The sequence below is a fragment of the Oncorhynchus clarkii genome, chromosome 3 (genome assembly GCF_045791955.1).
Source record: "Oncorhynchus clarkii lewisi isolate Uvic-CL-2024 chromosome 3, UVic_Ocla_1.0, whole genome shotgun sequence".
In the NCBI taxonomy this organism is placed as follows: Eukaryota; Metazoa; Chordata; class Actinopteri; order Salmoniformes; family Salmonidae; genus Oncorhynchus; species Oncorhynchus clarkii.
Genome location: NC_092149.1, coordinates 26,035,401 through 26,045,409, shown reverse-complemented (window position 1 = coordinate 26,045,409; position 10,009 = coordinate 26,035,401). Strand labels below are relative to the sequence as shown.

The 10,009-nt window shown below is 43.4% G+C and overlaps 1 protein-coding gene across 3 annotated transcripts in view; it reads left to right on the top strand.

Moving 5' to 3' along the window:
* Window positions 1-38: 38 nt before the first annotated feature.
* Window positions 39-10,009, top strand: part of LOC139391823 (DENN domain-containing protein 4B-like) — a 35,835-nt gene continuing 25,864 nt past the window's right edge. The window contains exon 1 of one of the 3 annotated variants that reach the window (XM_071139406.1): window positions 39-493. The gene's annotated coding sequence lies outside the window, so the exon portion shown is untranslated. The remainder of the gene's footprint in view (window positions 494-10,009) is intronic. The other 2 variants (XM_071139414.1, XM_071139396.1) reach the window with 2 other exon arrangements.

Genomic DNA, 10,009 nt, shown 5'->3' with positions numbered 1-10,009 from the left:
TATCCGCGTTGTCATAACAGATTCACTGGTCTCCATCCAGTACAGTGACAGCTGCATGCACGCGGGTGTCCACCAAATTGTTTTTACTCTCGCAATTTCCTTTCCTTTAGTTTTATAATGAATATTACCACAGCAAACATGTTTTTAAATGCATAACAATAGACTGCAGGGAGTTTCACAAATTAATAACTAGTTTGTATGTATTAGTGAAATAGTAGCGCAAGTGTCTGTGTTCTGAGAGCTCTTTCGGTCTGTGGCACTGGAAGTACGACAGTGTTTTAGTTTCCCATCTCGACCGCAGGAGCTGTTGGCAGCTAACCTCCCGACCAGCCAGCAAGAAGCGGACTGATACGACAGACATCTACACTGGCTCTAATTAGAAACCGACTCCATGGTACACACGACCTCCAACATGGACGCTAAATGTCTAAATATGACCTAAGCAGGATGATATCCAAAGTGAGCAATCGGAACTGCCAGCAAGGATTACAAGGTAAATAGATTGCTAGTTAAATAGTGGTAGTGTCCCCACAATATTTTGTTAGCTAGCTAGGAGGCTAAGTAACGTTAGCTAGCTAATGCTTGCAACTGCTTTGGATTAATGTCACACAATTCAGGTATGGTGCGCCAGCGGTGACAACTCAAACCCAAATCCCCTCTCGATTTGTTTTATTCGAAACCCACAATAATAGTTGTTAGCCATTATACGAACGTATCTGTGGCCGTAGTGCTGCGCTAACCGGCTAATGTGCGAAGCGATACAACAGTAACGTTAGTGTATAACGTCAGGCTATTTCTGGGTGTAACGTTAGGCTATTGTCGTGATCCAATGAGTGGTACCAAGCATTGACCCAAATGTATATGGTACATGTATATGGATTTTAAAGCAATTTAAAGGTTGGTAGTTATACTACATCGCCTGGTGCTCCCTGCCCCTAGTCCAAAATGTTAAAATATGTTGCCAGCGCGGACATTAATCAATTTCACGTTGTACTGCGCGTGCATCACGTTTTGCATTGGAACGCATTTCTCTACATTTGCCATCTCATATACTGTGTTGTCTATTCATGGTACTTTGTGGATTATGAAAATGCATTATGTGCATTTATCGTGTTTCTTCTTGAGTATTCAGCATACATAAATCCCGCAAACGCCTCATATTCCACGACGATTTGGGAATACCAGTTGCGTAGCGCAGTTTCGTGGGCCCCTCAAGGTTCGAGCAATATTTATTCAGAATATTGACCAGGAAAAATATTGACTTCAATCATTGACGGAGTTGACAACAGATACTCAAGACAGACATACTTGTTAATCTTAACTTTTTGGAACATTTAAAAAAATAAATTTGTAAAATATAGACATTATTCATTTGAAAATACCCTATTCAAAACAACCATTCTATCAGATCTTCAGGCATTCTGATGGAATTTGTTTTACGGAATTGACAAAAATAGTACATTTTTCGTCTTTATTCAAGTGGTATACACAGAGAGTATCAAAAAAAAAATTTCAACAGTTGCTTTATGATTCTAAAACCTAACTAAGTATAGTGTATTTGAACAAGGAATATGATGTCCATGTCTCAAGGCTTAAAAATTATTATTTAATCTGTCTCCTCCCCTTCATCTACATTGATTGAAGTGGATTTAACAAGTGACATCATAGCTTTCACCTGGTCAGTCTATGTCATGGAATGTTTTGTACACTCAGTGTATAGTGTCGGTCTCATGGCATGGTCTCACTATCTGTTCCTGATGTTTAAACATTGCTGTGTTACAAACCCCTGTTGTTAAAATAACAATTTGCACATGTCATATTTTTATTTTATTTAACCTTCATTTAACTAGGCATGGCAGTTAAGAACACATTCTTATTTACAATGACGGCCTAGGAACAGTGGGTTAACTGCCTTGTTCAGGGGCAGAACGACAGATTTTTACCTTGTCAGTTCAGGGATTCAATCTAGCAACCTTTTGGTTACTGGCCCAACGCTCTTACCACTAGGCTACCTGCCGCCCCTGAGCTCAATTTCGACATGCTGTCAGTAATCCTCACCATCTATTCTTGCCCTTTCATTCCTTACAGATTACTCCATTCCAGACAAAATATAATAAATACGATTTCAACTTGACACACTTAGATTTTCATGTAGGGGAAAATAAGCTGTAGATGTGTGGGCCTACTTTGTTGTGGTGTACTGAGCTCGCATAGAGAAGCACCCTGTCTAAATGTATCTAGATGTTGTGGGCACAGGTTTGGACAGATGGTTCAGACGATACGTTTCTTTACACTAATTTCTAAAATGGAGATTAGCTATTCTAAGTAGTAGAGGAACTGAGCCTACCTGACATGAAATTAGTAATATTGCAACTGCTATTTGCTGCTGGCTGGCCTACTTAGCTGCAACTCTGCATAGACAACGGAGGCTTGCATTGTTCCATATCTTCGCCACTCATTTTCCACTAGTGTAAGGTTAGATTAACCATGCGTCAACTAATTAATCAGCATTGATTTAGCAAAACGCATTTGGTACAGTACAATCTTAATTCCTCTAACTAGTTTGGGATCTTCATAAAGAATAGCCTCTAACGACTTTGTAACACAAAAGTTTACCTATACATTTATGAACAAGGTCATGCAGGATAATGTGTTTCTTTGGGGAAGTATTTTTGTGACACAACTAAAAGTCTACTGACTATGTTTCCACCCATCGTCACAAAACCCATAAGGCATAGTGACAACTTTCTCAAAACCCCCATGCATCTAAAGCACTCAATGTAGCCCAGTAGTAGAATTTGGGACATAGTTTCAGGAGGGTACTCTCAGTCCTCATTTAGGCCTACCTATACCTCTCCATGGCTCTCCAGTGTTCTTTCACAGACTCCTCCTCCTCATGTCAGTAGACAGTAGTCTGTCTGCATGGTACCTGAGATTGTGATCACACCTGGGACCTGTCACCTCTTGTTAGGGGTTTGTTACAGCTGGGGAATGTTTCTTGAAGAAAGGCACCTCAAAGCAACACATTGTCAGTGTTTATAACTTTCTGCCCACTAGGGTTGGGGGTCAATTACATTTAAATTCAGTCAAGAAATTCAAATTCCAGAATTGAAGGTTGCTTTTTACTTTGAATTATGATTTTTCAATTTCTGAATAGAATCTGAATGCTCAAAGTATAGTCTGATCATGAAGTGTTAGAGCCTAGTCTCCAACAGTCTGTGCCTCACTTCTTACCTACTCTCCTCAGCCTTCCACCTTTAGTGTTTACACTACCTCCCAGGACTCCCAGTTCCCTTTCACATCATATCTCATTGCAGAGGAAGGCTATGCTTTGTGCAATGGGGATTGCGTATGTTTCTGCTTAACCTTTCACATTAGTGCTACATTTACATAAAAGCCTGTAAGTTAATGCAAAATATAATGGTCCATGTCGAATGTCATAACAATGAAGTGGAAACAGAATGTTTAGAAGGAGGAACCAGGGTTTGTCTTGAGACATGTTCAGTTGGCTAATACAGGGAGGGTGTCAGTATGATGTCATCGTACCAGCCAGCAGTCATATTTCATCTCAATAGTGAAATTTGGCATCATTCCTCACCAAGTTTATCAAACCACTGACCCTTGCTTTATGACCCAGTGTCACACAGATTCTCCCTCGCCCTCCATTTGGAAAACCTGACCATAATTATATCCTCCTGATTCCTGCTTACAAGCAAAAACTAAAGTAGGAAGTACCAGTGACTCGCTCAATACGGAAGTGGTCAGATGACGCGGATGCTACGCTACAGGGCTGTTTTGCTAGCACAGACTGGAATATGTTTCGGGGTTCATCCAATAGCTTTGAGGAGTATACCACCTCAGTCACCTGCTTCATCAATCAGTGCATTGACGACGTCGTCCCAGCAGTGACCGTACATACATCTCCAAACCAGAAGCCATGGATTACATGCAACATCCACACCGAGCTAAAGGCTAGAGCTGCTGCTATCAATGAGCAGGACACTAATCCGGACGCTAATCCCGCTAAACCATCAAACAGGCAAAGCGTCAATACTGGACTAAAATTTAATCATACTACACCGGCTCTGACGCTTGTCGGAAGTCTTAAACTCTTACTGATTACAAATGGAAACCCAGCCGTGAGCAGTGACGCGAGCCTACCAGACGAGCTAAATACCTTTTATGCTCGCTTCGAGGCAAGCAACACTGAAGCATGCATGAGAGCACCAGCTGTTCCAGACGACTGTATGATCACACTCTCCGTAGCTGATGTGAGCCAGTCCTTTATACAGGTAAACATTTACAAAGCCACGGGGCCTGACAGGTTACCAAGACGTGTACTCAAGGCATGCACGGACCAACTGCCAAGTGTCTTCACTGACATTTTCAACCTCTCCCTGACCGAGTCTGTAATTCCTACATGTTTCAAACAGACCACCATAGTCCCTGTACCCAAGAAAGCAAAGGTAACCTGCCTAAATTATTGCTGCCCCGTAGCACTCACATCAGTAGCCATGAAATGCTTTGAAAGACAGGTCATGGCTCATATCAACACAATCATGCCAGAAACCCTAGACCCACTCCTATTCGCATACTGCCCCAACAAATCCACAGATGACGCAATCTCAATTGCACTCTGCACTGCCATTTCCCTCCTGGACAAAAGGAACACCTATGTGAGAATGCTCTTCATTGACTACAGCTCAGCGTTCAACACCATAGTTCCCACAAATGTCATCACTAAGCTAAGGACCCTGGGATTAAACACCTCCCTCTTGATCCTGAAATTCCTGACGGGCTGCCCCCAGGTGGTAAGGGTAGGCAACAACACATCTGCCACGCTGATTCAACACTGGGGCCCCTCAGGGATGCGTGCTTAGTCCCTTCCTGTACTCCCTGTTCACCCACAACTGCGTGGCCAAACACGACTCCAACACCATCACGTTTGCTGACGATACAACAGTGGTAGGCCTGATCTCTGACAACGATGAGATAGCCTATAGGGAGGAGATCAGAAACCTGGCAGTGTGGTGCCAGGTCAACAACCTCTTTCTCAATGTGAGCAAGACAAAGGAGCTCCCGGACTATAGGAATAGGAGGGCCGAACAGGCCCCCATTCACATTGACGGGACTGAAGTGGAGCGGGTTGAGAGCTTCAATTCCCTTAGTATCCACATCACCAACAAACTATCATGGTCCAAACACACCAAGACAGTTGTGAAGAAGACTGAAAAGATTTGACATGGGTCCCCAGATCCTCAAAGTTTTACAGCTGCACCATCGAGAGCATCCTGACCGGTTGCATCACTGCCTAGTATGGCAACTGCTCAGCATCTGACCGTAAGGCACTACAGAGGGTAGTGCGTATGGCGGTGTCAGAGGAAGGACCAACAAATTGTCAGACTCCAGTCACCCAAGTCATACTGTTCTCTCTGCTACCGCATGGCAAGCGGTACCAGACCGCCAAGTCGAGGACCAAAAGGCTCCTTAACATATTCTACCCCCAAGCCATAATACTGCTGAACAATTAATTAGACTGTCTACACTTTGTTTTTATGCTGCTGCTACTTGCTGTTTATTATCTATGCATAGTCACTTTACAAATTACCTCAACTAACCTGTACCCCCACACATTGACCCGGTAGCCTCGTTATTGTTATCTACATTTCTTGTTACTTTGATTGTTTTAGTTTTTTTAATACATTTTTTCTTTACTTTAGTTTATTTCTTGAATATTTTATTAGCTCTATTTCTTGAACTGCATTGTTAGTTAAGGCCTTGGAAGTAAGCATTTTAGTGGAGTGGCAGGTAGCCTGGTGGTTAGAACGTTGAACTTGTAACTGAAAGGTTGCAAGATCAAATCCCCGAGCTGACAATGTTAAAAAAATCTATATATTTTTTAAATCTGTCGTTCTGCCTCTGAACAAGGCAGTTAACCCACTGTTCCTAGGCCGACATTGAAAGTAAGAATATGTTCTTAAATGACTTGCCTAGTTAAATAATGGTAACATTTAAAAAATTCACAGTGATGCTTGTTGTATTTGGCACGTGACAAATACAATTTGATTTGATTCTGAGGAAAGGCTAGAGTCCTTCCCAGATGTGTATGGCCCTCCCTCGTCATCATAAGAGAAGAGGAACGAGGTCTTACATTTGCGTGTTGAAACTGCTTAGGCAGCTGCCAGAAAGAAATAATACAATCTGAGGAAGTGGCATGTCATCCAACTACTGAATATCAGATTAGGAAGTGGGGGTAGTGTTGGGAGAATATGATGTGAGTAGGTTTGTGGGATGATGCAGGTTGGGTCTACTTCTGGTGGAGTCCAGGTGCAGCCTCTTTGTTATTCCTATCTCCATACTCCACAACAAAGTCAGGTTGGGAGGCCGTTGAAACTCATGCAACTCATCTGTAAGCCTGAAACTGTGTCGTGTCAGCCCCTCTCTTCTCATACAGGGTCACTCCTAAAAGCAAACCTGATGTTGTTGAAGAAACAGACTTAGTAACAGTCAGCCAGTCTGTCACCTGTCCAAGAATCTCTCCTTTGTACTGCTGTAACAGCAGCATTATACACTGTGCTTTAGGGCCTGGTTCACAATGCTTAGACCTGTATTGCAACTGTTGGGTCGTCTGCACTCGCATACACTCTGATTAGCTCTGAGAGCAGCTCTATAGCCTTCAGCTCCATTGGCAAACGGCCAATGTCAAGATTATGTAACCATTTGCGATGGATGTCTCCTCTTTTCACTTGCATCCTGTATGGCTAACGCAGTACAAATGACTGTTTTCAAAACAGAGCATCACTTAAGACTCATACAGTGTGTAATATGTTGGACTACTGTATGCTGCGTTATGCAACACAAAGAGGAGAAATTATGTTATAGTAGGGAAATGCATGAATATCAGTTATATGCACACACTCACACAGCCTCAAACACAAGCAAACACTGCACCAGCCAGCCACTTTTATGGTCCACCTCGTTCAACGTCAGGGATTATATTGTCCACTGTAATGTAATGATCATCCCACTTGTGCTTGCTAAATCAAACCTGGCGACGCCTCAAAATAAACCTCTCTCTACACTTCCTTCCTCTCCTTTTCTCTTTCTGTCTATCATGCTCTCTGCCACTGCCCTGTCATCTGTCCCTTCAATACTCTCTTCCTCTACTCATACTTTCTGTCAGCCCTAGCTGAATATGGCAACCGTCAGTGTGTCACCTACACAAATACGCACACACACTTTGCGCCTATCCCCCCTGTCGTACACACAGAGATCCAGTTCTCTTGCTACAGCCTGTAGTTCATTCCTGCTTCCTCTTCCTTTCTCTTTCCAAACTCCATCTCTGCCAGCTAAAGGCACTCCTTCTATCCACTAAACTAGCATAAACACTTTAGCCACATTACCATAGGGGTTAGGTAAAAGCCCAGTGCATCACAACAAGGAAAAGATAGGTCTTCCAAGACCTATCACAATTATTGGCAATTGCCCACACCAAAATCTCTAACATTGTCTAGTACCCTGCCTACTGCTAAATGTGGATGGATACATCTTGGTTCTAGCGTCTAAAAAAAATTAGGGACACTTTTTATTTTCATGGATAGTATACAAAATTGAGATAATGAGACAGTTGGTTGGTGCATCATATTGTAAACTTAAGCCAGCATTGACTGAAGTGCCTTTCATGATGCTCTCAGCCTCTCCCAGTAGGGAGTCTTGGATATTTATAACTTTAGATATCTTAATCTCCTTCAAGTGTCTGTCATTTCTCTCCCATTTCAACAGTTAGGTCTGTCGTCTTTTCCCATGTTGTTTGGCAATAGGCTAATCCTTAAAATGTTGACGTGGCCCACGGGAGACAGTTTTCCAGAAATCCTGAGAAGCTGCTGTTTGTTGAAGTGCTAGTCAGTTATCACACCAATACCTGGAGACGGTTGAATTTGAATTCTAATACTTCAGCAACAACAGAGAGAGAAGACGAGAGCTGCTGAAGCTGTCTGAAGCAGGTCTCTTTATTAGAGGCAGAACCGACTCTGAGCAGGCTTTAAATAGAAGCGTTGTTTGAAATAATCAAATCAAAGTTTATATGTCACGTGTCCCGAATACAACAGGCGTAGTGAAATGCTTACTTTCAAGCTCTAACCAATAGTGAGAAAAAAAGGTGTGTGTAGGTAAGTAAAATAAATAAAACGACAGTGAAAAGACATTTGAAAATAAGAGTAGCAAGGCTATATACAGACACCGGTTAGTCAGGCTTATTAAGGTAGTATGTACATGTAGGTATTGTTAAAGTGACTTTGCATATATGATTAACAGAGAGTAGCAGTAGTGTAAAGAGAGGGGTTGGCAGGTGGTGGGACACAATGCAGATAGCCCGGTTAGCCAATGTGCGTGAGCACTGGTTGGTCGGGCCAATTGAGGTAGTATGTACATGAACATATAGATAAAGTGATTGTGCATATAAGATAAACAGAGAGTAGTAGCAGCATAAAAGAGGGGTTGGGGGGGGAACACAATGCAAATAGTCCGGGTAACCATTTGTTTACTTGTTCAGGAGTCTTATGGCTTGGGGGTAAAAACTGTTGAGAAGCCTTTTTGTCCTAGACTTGGCACTCCGGTACCACTTGCCATGTGGTAGTAGAGAGAACAGTCTATGACAATTTTTAGGGCCTTCCTCTGGCATCGCCTGGGGTAGAGGTCCTTGATGGCAGGCAGGCAGCTTTGCCCCAGTGATGTACTGGGCCGTACGCACTACCCTCTGAAGTGCCTTGCGGTCGGAGGCCGAGCAATTGCCATACCAGGCAGTGATGCAACCGGTCAGGATGCTCTCGATGTAGCTGTTGAACCTTTTGAGGATCTCAGGACCCATGCCAAATCTTTTCAGTTTCCTGAGGGGGAATAGGTTTTGTTGTGCCTTCTTCACGACTGTCTTGGTGTGTTTGGACCATTCTAGTTTGTTGTTGATGTGGACACCAAGAACTTGAAGCTCTCAACCTGCTCCACTACAGCTCCATCGATGAGAATGGGGGCATGCTCGGTGCTCCTTTTCCTGTTGTCCACAATCATCTCCTTAGTCTTGGTTACGTTGAGGGATAGGTTGTTATTCTGGCACCATCCGGCCAGGTCTCTGACCTCCCTATAGGCTGTCTCGTCTTTGTCGGTGATCAGGCCTACTACCACTGTTATGTCGTCTGCAAACTTAATGATGGTGTTGGAGTCGTGCCTGGCCATGCAGTCGTGGGTGAACAGGGAGTACAGGAGGGGACTGAGCATGCACCCCTGGGGAGCTCCATTGTTGAGGATCAGTGTGGCAGATGTGTTGCTCTCAGGAGTGCTGATAGTCAGAGACAGTGCCAGCCACATGGCTCGATGGATGCTGCTGTAGGGGAATTAACAGCGCTTGTGGCATGAACCCTGGTGTTAGGGCCACCGAGACCTCGGAATCTGTTTGGCTATATGACTTTGGGTTAACCAACCAGAACTGTTATTAGAATCTTCTGTGGTCTTTAGAGTGGTGTGTCTTCCTTGCCCTGAGGTATTACCAGGGTGAATTCAGACACCCTGGACAATGTTGCGTTTTGATGTGGTCAGGGGACCATGCAGCCTGAGAGGCTCTCTGTGTTGGTTTTGTTCTCGAACCCTTTTAGTTTATGGCCTAGGAAAGTGAGTAGGAGGAGAGTGACTAGCAGAGGAATACATTTTGTTTGAGGTTGAGAATTGAGACCAAGTAGGCCTAGTCGTGCTTTTTTGGAGTAAGTGAAATGACTAACCTTTCCCACTGAAATGACTAACCTTTCCCACTGTAGTTGCATGTGGAGTTTCCTGAATTGAATTGTGGATGGCATTTAGATTGATCAAAGCATTATCAGGGAGCAACTCTGGAAGTTATCCACATCGAAGACACTCTTGCTCCCTGATCCTTAAGTTCTGCCAGTCTGTGTTGCAACATCAGCAAGACAATGTTTAAGAACTACTTTGAAAATCCCAGAGTCAAATATAGAACAACACGTGG